Source organism: Carcharodon carcharias, chromosome 3 (assembly GCF_017639515.1).
Source record: "Carcharodon carcharias isolate sCarCar2 chromosome 3, sCarCar2.pri, whole genome shotgun sequence".
NCBI lineage: Eukaryota > Metazoa > Chordata > Chondrichthyes > Lamniformes > Lamnidae > Carcharodon > Carcharodon carcharias.
In genome coordinates, this window is record NC_054469.1 from 12,057,850 (window position 1) to 12,067,239 (window position 9,390).

Sequence of the window (9,390 nt, forward strand, 5' to 3'; positions counted from 1 at the left end):
TACTAGAAAAGCTGGCTCTGCTTAGAGTATATAAGTCACTTGGTCTGTCTGGCTTGCATCCCAGATTGCTAAGGGTGGAGATAGTGGAAGGGCTGGCCATAATCTTCCAATCTTCCCTAGACATAGGGAGGTGCCAGAGGACTGGACAGTGTCACACCCTTATTCAAGAAAGGCTGTAAGGGCAGTTAGTTTAATATCCGTACAATGATCGAACAATAATCTGGGGAAAAAGAATCAACAGGCACTTAGGATTGTTTTGATGAAGTAACAGGGAAAATGGATGAAGGGAATGAGAAGGATGTTTTTTTTTATTCATTGTGGGCATGGGCATCACTGGCTAGGCCAACATTTATTGCCTATCCCTATTTGCCCTTGTTCAGATGGTACTTAAGGGTCAAGCACACTTTGTGGGTCTGGAGTCACATGGAGGCCAGACAAGGTAAGGTGAACCAGATGGGTTTTTACAACAATGGTCATCATTAGATTTTTAATTCCAGATTTTTTATCGAATTGCAATTTCACCATCTGCCGTGGTGGGATTTAAACCCAGGTGCCCGGTGAATTGCCCTGGGTATCTGGAATACTAGCCCAGTGCCAGTACTTCCCCTACATCCATATGGACTTTAAGAAAGCATTTGATAAGGTATCACATAATTTTGATCTGATTGAGGTGTACAAGATTATGACATGCTTAGATAAGGTAGATACAGAAAGGCTGATTATATAAGGAATAGGAAACACAGATTTAGGATTTTAAGCAAGAGATGCAGGGGAAATGTGAGGAAGAACCCTTTTTACGTGGCGAGTGGTAATAACCCAGATCTCACTGCCCATGAGGATGGTGGAAATGAAAATAATTAATAATTTGATAAGGAAATTGGGTGGGCGCTTGAAGGAAATAAACTTGCAGGGCTACAGGGACCACGCAGGGGAGTGGGGCCGACTGGATTGCTCAGCAGGAAGGCCAGCATGAACTTGATGGGCCGGAATGGCCTCCTTCTGTGCCGTAAATGACTCTATAACTCTAGAAGCTCAGTTAACAAAATTGAGGCTCATGGAATAAGACGGTCAGTGTCCAACTGTAATAAAAAATTAGCTTGAGGGAAAAAAATAGCGAGTTGTTAGTTTTCAGACTGGAGGGTGATCGACAGTGATGTTCTCCAAGGGTCAGTGCTAGGACCACTGCTCTTTTTGCAATATATAAATGACTTGGATCTTGAAATATAAAATGAAATTTCAAGAATTTGCCAAAGGTATCCAACTTGGAGGAGGGGCATACTGAGAATAATATGAATCACCTGAAACAAGACAGACAGGCTAGCAGAAAGAATTTAATACGAAGAAGTGTAAGGTGATGTTTTTTGGAAAAAGGGATGGGGAGAGACAATATAGATTTAATGGACAGTTCAAAAGGGTGTGCATGAACAGAGGGACCTGGAGATGCACGTACGTCAACTTTTGAAGGTGATAGGACATATTGCGTTTGACAAGGTTTGACACAGGTTTGATCTGATAGAGGTGTACAGGATTATGACAGGCTTAGATAAGGTAGACAAGGAAAAGCTTTCCCATGAGCTGATTGTACAAGGAATAGGGAACAAAGATTTAAGATTTTAAGCAAGAGATGCAGGGGAAATGAGAGGAAGAACTTTACAAAGCTTATGTGATCTTGGGCTTCATAAATAAAGATATTGAGTACAAAAGCAGGCAAGTTATGTTGAACGTTTATAAAGCTCTGGTTATGCCACAACTAGAGTTTTGTGTACATTTCTGGTCATCACATTTTAGGAAGAATGTGAGGGTTCTTAAGAGGATGCAGGGGAGATTTACCAGAATGGCTTCAAGGATGAAAGGGGTTTTAGTTCCAAGATTAGGCTGGAAGTGCTGTTCTCCTTGGAGTAAAGGACACCAAGGGAAGATTTGATAGTGGTATATGAGACTATGACAGGCTTAGGTAAGTTAGACAATAAAAAACTGTTCTCATTAGCTTATGATACAAAGACAAGGGAACACAGATTTAAGCTCTTGGGTAAGAAATGCAGGGACAGTATAATGAAGAATGTTTTCATGCAGTGAGTGGTAATGACTTGGAACTTGATGCCCACAAGAGTGGTGGAAGCAAAAACAATCAATGATTTCAAAAGATATTGGATGGGCAATTGAAAAAAATAAACTTGCAGGGCCACAGGGATCAAGTGGAGGAGTGTGACTGACTGTATTGCCCTGCGCAGAGCCAGATTAAACTAAATGGGCTGAATGGCCTCCTTCTGTGCCATAATTGATTCTATGACTCGCTATGTGATGTTGGTGGCATCATCCTCAGACATGATCAGCTTCCATAAATGCTTATGTTCAGCTCTACTGGCATGAAATTGGGATCTTAGTGCCACTGTAGTGCCCTTAGACTTACAAAATGGTGCACGGACACAGTTTTAGAGCAAGTTGTGACAAATGTCTACTGGTGAGACATAGCATACACACTGTGCACGACCAACGAAAATATGCAGATCAATTAGTGTCCAATGCTGATTTGTTGCCATTGATGCATTTTGGAGCTCAGCGCTCTATTCGATGCCCTCTCGTAGCCTCAGGCTGCTGTATAAATAGCTGCCTGCTAAACAGCAAGAAGGATCCTCAGTAGCACGATTTAAAAAGATCACAAAAGCTTATAAGTTGGTTGCTGTTCGACTTATTAGGCTGACTCCACAAGTGTTTGGTGCTTTCAATAGTTGTTTACAGTTGCAAAAGTCTACAGGGAGCAAAGTGGAAGCTACTCAAGCAGTTTTTGCTGAATACAAGGCTTCTGCATAAGCCTGTTGCTCCAAGTATTTAAATGAAGAAAGACTACAGAAAGCTGCAGCGCAGAGGGATTTGGGAGTCCTCGTGTATGAATCCCAAAAAGCTAACATACAAGTTCAGCAGGTAATAGGGAAGGCAAATGGAATGTTGGCCTTTATTTCAAAAGGAATAGAGTATAAAAATAGGGAATTCTTGCTAAAACTATACAAGGCACTAGTTAGACCACACCTGGAATACTGTGAACAGTTTTAGTCCCCTAAGGAAAGATTGGTCCCCTTATCTAAGGAAAGATACAATGGCTTTGGAGGCAGTCCAGGGAAGGTTCACTAGGTTGATCCTGGGTGTGGGGGGATTTTCTTATGAGGAAAGGTTGAGTTGGTTGTGCCTGTACTCATTGGAATTTAGAAGAGTGAGAGGTGACCTTAATGAAACAAATAAGATTCTTAAGGGGCTTGACAGGGTAGATGCTGGGAGGTTGTTTCCTTTTGTGGGACAGTCTAGGACCAAAGGGCATAATCTCAGAGTAAGAGTTGCCAATTTAAGACAGAGGTAAGGAGGAATTTCTTCTCTCAGAGGGTAGTGAATCTGTGGAATTCTTTACCGCAGAGGGCTGTGGAAGCTGATATAGACAGATTTTAATCAGTAAGGGAATGAAGGGTTATGGAGAGAAGGCAGGAAAGTGGGGTTGAGGATTATCAGATCAGCCATGCTCTCACTGAACTGCGACACAGACTCAATTGGCAAATGGCCTGCTTCTGCTCCTAAGTCTTATGGTCTTTTTAAGACATGGGTGCACTGCTAGACATTCCCCTTTATGTACAGCATGAAGAGATGAATGAAAGAGGTCATGTAGATCAAGGCAAGCTGTTGGAAGACAGAGGTGGAGAAGGGTTCTCAGAAGGAGGCCATATCAACCGAGGGCATTCAGAGGTAAATACCCATACCTTGAACATAAGAATGAAACAATATGTGTGATGTCTATGGATCAGTAAGGACTCAATGAAACTGCTACCTGCTGCAGCCACAAATGCAAACTCAGAGCAAGACAAGGACCACATTGCTAGTAGCTGTGAAGTTGACTGTGGCATGAATTATTATACTCCGGTTTCTCCCCAGCTGGAGCTGGAAATATTCACACCATCTCGCAGTTTGTTCTCCACTGTTGTATAAGGTATGTCAATGGTACGTTCTGTTCATTAAGAGCTAAATACGTTTCACTCTCTTGCCAGGGAGAAGCAGGAAGAGCAAGAATTCAGCATGCTTCATGGCTCCCATCGTCATAGCCAATTATCAACTCTGTCCTATACTGGAACCAAAAGGTTTCCACTTCCTCAAACACAAGCTGAGAATCATGTAGATAAATTCCCAACATCTTGGCAGCAATCATGATGCCTTCATTCTTCTGCAATTGCTGAACCCATTGCACTTGAGTCATCATGATAAACCAAAGTGTGGCAACTAGAGGTTATGCTGACTACATAATTAGTGATTCCGTGCACAACCAGGTGCGCAGCATGAATACAATGACTGCCAATGACAGAAGAGGCCAGAGGCAGTGGTGCGGTGCTATTTTCACTGGCCTGGTATTTCAAAGACCTAGGGTAATGCTCTGGGGACTTGGGTTTGAATCCGTCACAGTAGATGGTGAAATTTGAATTCAATAAAAATCTGGAATTAAATGAATCGATTGTTGTAAAAGCCCATCTGGTTTACCAATGCCCTTTAGGGAAATAAATTGGCCATTCTTACCTGGATGATCTGACATAGAAACTAGGAAGAGCAGGAGTAGGCCCTTTGAGCTGCTCTGCCATTTAATATGATCATGGCTGATCCACTATCTCTACGCCATATTCCTGCTTTCCCTTGATGCCCCTAACATCCAAAAATTTATCAATTTCTTTCTTGAGTGTACTCAGTGACCCAGCCTCCACAGAGAATTCTACAGGTTGACCACCTCTGAGTGAAGAAATCTTTCCTCATCTCAGTCCTAAATGGCCTTCCTTGTATCCTGAGACTGTGACCCCTGGTTCTAGACTCCCCAACCAGGGGAAACATCCTCCCTGCATCCAGTCTGTCTAGCTCTGTTAGAATTTTATATATTTCAATCAGATCCCCCTTGTTCTTCTAAACTCTAGTGAATACAGGCCCAGACGAACCAATCTCTCCTCATACGACAGTCCTGCCATCCCCGGTGTCAGTCTATACTCCCTCTATACTCCTTCTTAGGTAGGGAGACCAAAACTGCACACAATACTCCAGGTGTGGTCTCACCAAGGCCCTGTATAACTGCAGTAACACATACCCTACTTCTGAACTCAAATCTTCTTGCAATGAAGGCCAAAATACCTTGCACCTTCCTAATTGTTTGTTGCGCCTGCCTATTTACTTTCACTGTCTGGTGTAGAAGGACACCCAGATCCCTTTGTACATCCACATTTCCCAATATATCACCATTTAAATAATACTCTGCCTTTCTGTTTTTCACACCAATGCACATAACTTCACATTTATACACGTTATATACTGCACCTGCCATGTGTTTGCCCACACACAATTGTCTAAATCGCCCTGAAGCCTCCTTGCATCCTCCTCACAACTTACAAACCCGCCCAGTTTTGTGTCATCAGCAAACTTGGAAACACTGCATTTGGTTCCCTCATCCAAGTCATGTATATGTATCGTGAATAGCTGGGGCCCAGGCAGTGAGCCCTGCTGTACATCACTAGTCACCGACTGCCACCCAGAAGAAGATCCAATTATCCCCACTCACTGTTTCCAGTCTGTCAACCAATTCTCAATCCATGCCAGTATACTACACCCAATCCCATGTGCTTTAATTTTGCCACTAGCCTCTTATGTGGGACATTATCAAAAGCCTTCTTGAGATCCAAATACACCACATCCACTGGTTCTCCCTTATCTAATCTACTAGTTACATCATCACAAAAATCCAGTAATTCAGAACCTGGCAACTGTTGACCAGAAGGTCTGTACCCTGAGCTTTAAGCTTAATGAGATTCTAGAGCGGGGACAGGGGATCCAGGATACCCAATTAGCTACGGACCAGGATATGACACGGTTAATCCAAAGCCTGGCTACTGTGCTCAAAAGTCATGCGGGGACTATCAATAAATTAATTGAAATAGGGAAAGATATTTCAGACAAAGTGAGCAGAAATGATGTATGCAGCACCTATGGATCTTGGGCACTGGAACAAGCCCGAGAAAATTTAAGACAGATTAATGAAAGGGTAGTCCCTTTATGGGTAATTAATGAGCATTTATTGAATCTCTCTGACACCAGAATCATGACTTGATCGGTTGCCAGCTCAGAGATTTGACACATGTATATAGAATGAATGTTGAATGTTTAGTGAATAGTAATATGCTAATAGGCATTGTATTAGTAATACATGTCATACCTATGTCAACACCCGGCAGGACATTATATAGAGTGGAAAATATTGGGGCAATGGGAGGATGAACAGAATGGCACAGCAGATGTGGTTTGCACCTGGGTTTTTCGCCATGGCGGCTAAAATAACTTCACAATTTCTGCTTTGTCAACGACATAACCCAGGCAAGGTGCCCACAGTGACTGCTGGTATGGGACCCCAGCCATGGGGCCCATTTGTACACCTACAAGTGGACTTTATACAAATGCCTAAATTAATGGGATATAATTATATTTTAGTTATAGTTGTTCTTGCGATGGGTGGAGGCGTATCCCAGCCGATGGAATGATGCTATTATTGTTGCAAAATTGTTGTTACGTGAATACATACCCAGGTTTGGGATACCAGAGATTTTATCGAGTGATAATGGGCCTCATTTTACCGCTAAAGCAATAAAGGAACTCCTGAAGGCCTTACAATGCAACCATCACCTTTCCTGCCCATACCGCCCCCAGTCTACTGGGGCGGTGGAAAGAAAAAAAAAGCTCAGAAAAAGCCCACCATTGAAGATTGCCATCAATACCAGCCCGGGGACCTAGTCCTGGTAAAGACCTTTAGGAGAAAGAACTGTTTGGAACCTGGATGGGAGGGGCCTTTCCAAGTCCCGCTCACCACCCATACGGCCGTGAAGGTTGAAGGACGACCCTTGTGGATACACGCATTGCACGTCAAGCGTACGCTGACCTCGGACGGAACTATTTGTGCAGGAACTTTAACTGAGCCATCAGAATGCTGACTCTCATTTGGATCCTGTCCTGTGTGGTCCTTGCGGGGGCATGGACTACCAATTCTGCGGTTCAATGAATGCAGGCCGTAGCCTCGCATGTTAATCGGACAAAATGTTGGATTTATACTCATTTTCCTGTTAACCCCTCCTCCTCAGAGATGCATTTTTGGCTTTCCCCTCAGATTCTACATGGTCCCTAAGTAATACAGGGGCCCTCATTCATCGAGTGCCCATTTGGAGACAGGAGCCCACCTTTGTGGTTGTTAAGGGGCCAGCCTGGCTATGCTTCAGGAGAAATTATACCAAGGGTAGTACTTGGGTAGGTGAGTTGCCATTGGGTTCCTGTGCCTACCTTGCTGATTCAAGCCAGCTAACCATTCCCTCCCTCTCCTCAGGAATTAGGACCCCACTGAGGATAAAGCCTGGTGACTAGGATACATAGAACTTGGCTAAGGGTGGTGGATTGTCCTTTTAGGACAAAAGGGAGGAAGTGTGATGGCCTAGGCAACTATAGGGAACCCACTTAGTGCTAAAAGGGTTAATGGAAGAAGTTGAATTATATGCCTAGGCCCAAGAGAAAAATACTGCAGCCTTGAGAACAACACGATCTTGTCTGACCACAGTTGTAGGATGAGCCCTGAGACATTCCATTTTGTTCTTTCTCAGGTCAATGTAATCAGGATTGTGATAAGCATTTGTGTAAGCACAACATCTGTTGTGCTGGGAATGAAAATTTACTGAAATATGGATTGGTCAGTTAACTTATGCAAATAAGTGGATAGGTTTGTGCAAAATTTACTGATACCCTCTGTAGATAGACTGATGGCATACGACAGTAGCAAAGAGAAGATGCAAAAGAGTGCCAGTGTGAGAACATAATCCTGTTTGACACCACTGCAGATCTCTAAGGGTTCTGTCGTTGCCATCATAACCGACTTCACCCATCATGCTGTCATGGAAAGAGGTTACATTGAGACACTTCAGTGGGCAGCCAATTTTCTCCAGCAGCTACTGACATGATCAAATGTCTTGGTGAGATTGATAAAGGCAATAAATAGTCCTTTCCCTTGTTCAGGGCACGTCCCTTGCGGCTACTGAACGGACAAAATCATATCAATTGTAGATCTTCCAGGGCTGAAACCACATTGGATTGACTGATGCATTCAGCCAGGATCTCCAGTCGGACAAGGGCAACAGGAGCAAAAACAGTTCCGTTTGGGTTGGACCCCAAACATTAATTCTGTTTCTCTCTCCACAGATGCTGTCAGATTTTTTCCAGCACTTTTTGTTTTAATTTCAGATCTCCAGCATCCGCAGTATTTTGCTTTTATAATTCTAAAATGTTTTTACCAAGTAGGCTAACAAGGAAGAGTGCATTAACTTTATGATATAAAAAAATACAGCTAGTTTATATATTTTAAATGAATGTGCTTCGCTCTAAACGAAACCAAAGTCACGAGGATACTGATTTGATATTTCTCATGTTTAATTTAGGACCACCAGTCAATAGGAACCTACTACACTGTGGTAACTACCGCGAGGGCTGAACAGGTGAGCCGAAAGTCTTTCATTAAAACACACAAAAAAATTAAAACGCAAAAGAGATACTTCGCTGTCAAATAAACCAATTGCGCTGCTCACCATGGTCTTCAGGTATTCCTCCTGGTGCGGTGCGCAAGATGCGGCGACTATCGTCCGCATCCTCCGTGTCCACGAAATCTATGTCAATATAATGTGGATCAGTCATTCGATCCCGTCGTCGCTTGCAGCCCCGTCGTCGCTTCCAGACCCTGCTTCGGCCCCGGGCAACAAGGTTTTCAAAATCCTTCTTTATTTCTTCTTCGTAATCCATTGTACTCCTCCTCCCAGACCACCGTTTGCTAAGAGATGTCCTACAGCGGACAACACATCGTCCCCAAAGGCGTAAACATTCAAAGTTTTATGACGCTCCGTGTGATGCAATAATTAAAATACTTCTGATTTTGTTTTCTAATCAGGATGACGACATTTGAAACAAAAAACGTATATGTAGAGGACTGGGTTAAATATGTCAATTATATAAAATCGCTGAAAAGACTTATTTTTCCGATAACTCATAACAACACTGTTGCATCATTTATTAGTCAGATGTTTGCTACCAAACATTATTTAGGCAAATTGTAATTGCAAATACAATCGGAGCTTTGAAAGGAATGTGGACCCTTTACCTAACTATCCTGTCACAATGGGCACTGATGTCAGGTTTACTATTCCATTCTTTCGGGGACGATGCACAGACTCTTTAAAAAGTATTAATCAGAAAAGAAAAGTAATTAAGGTCAAAAACTCGGATGTCCAAAAGAAGGGAAATCTGGTCTCCTATCCCTTTGGGCTATAGAACCAATTGCCAGAGCAACTGGGCAGATGCAAA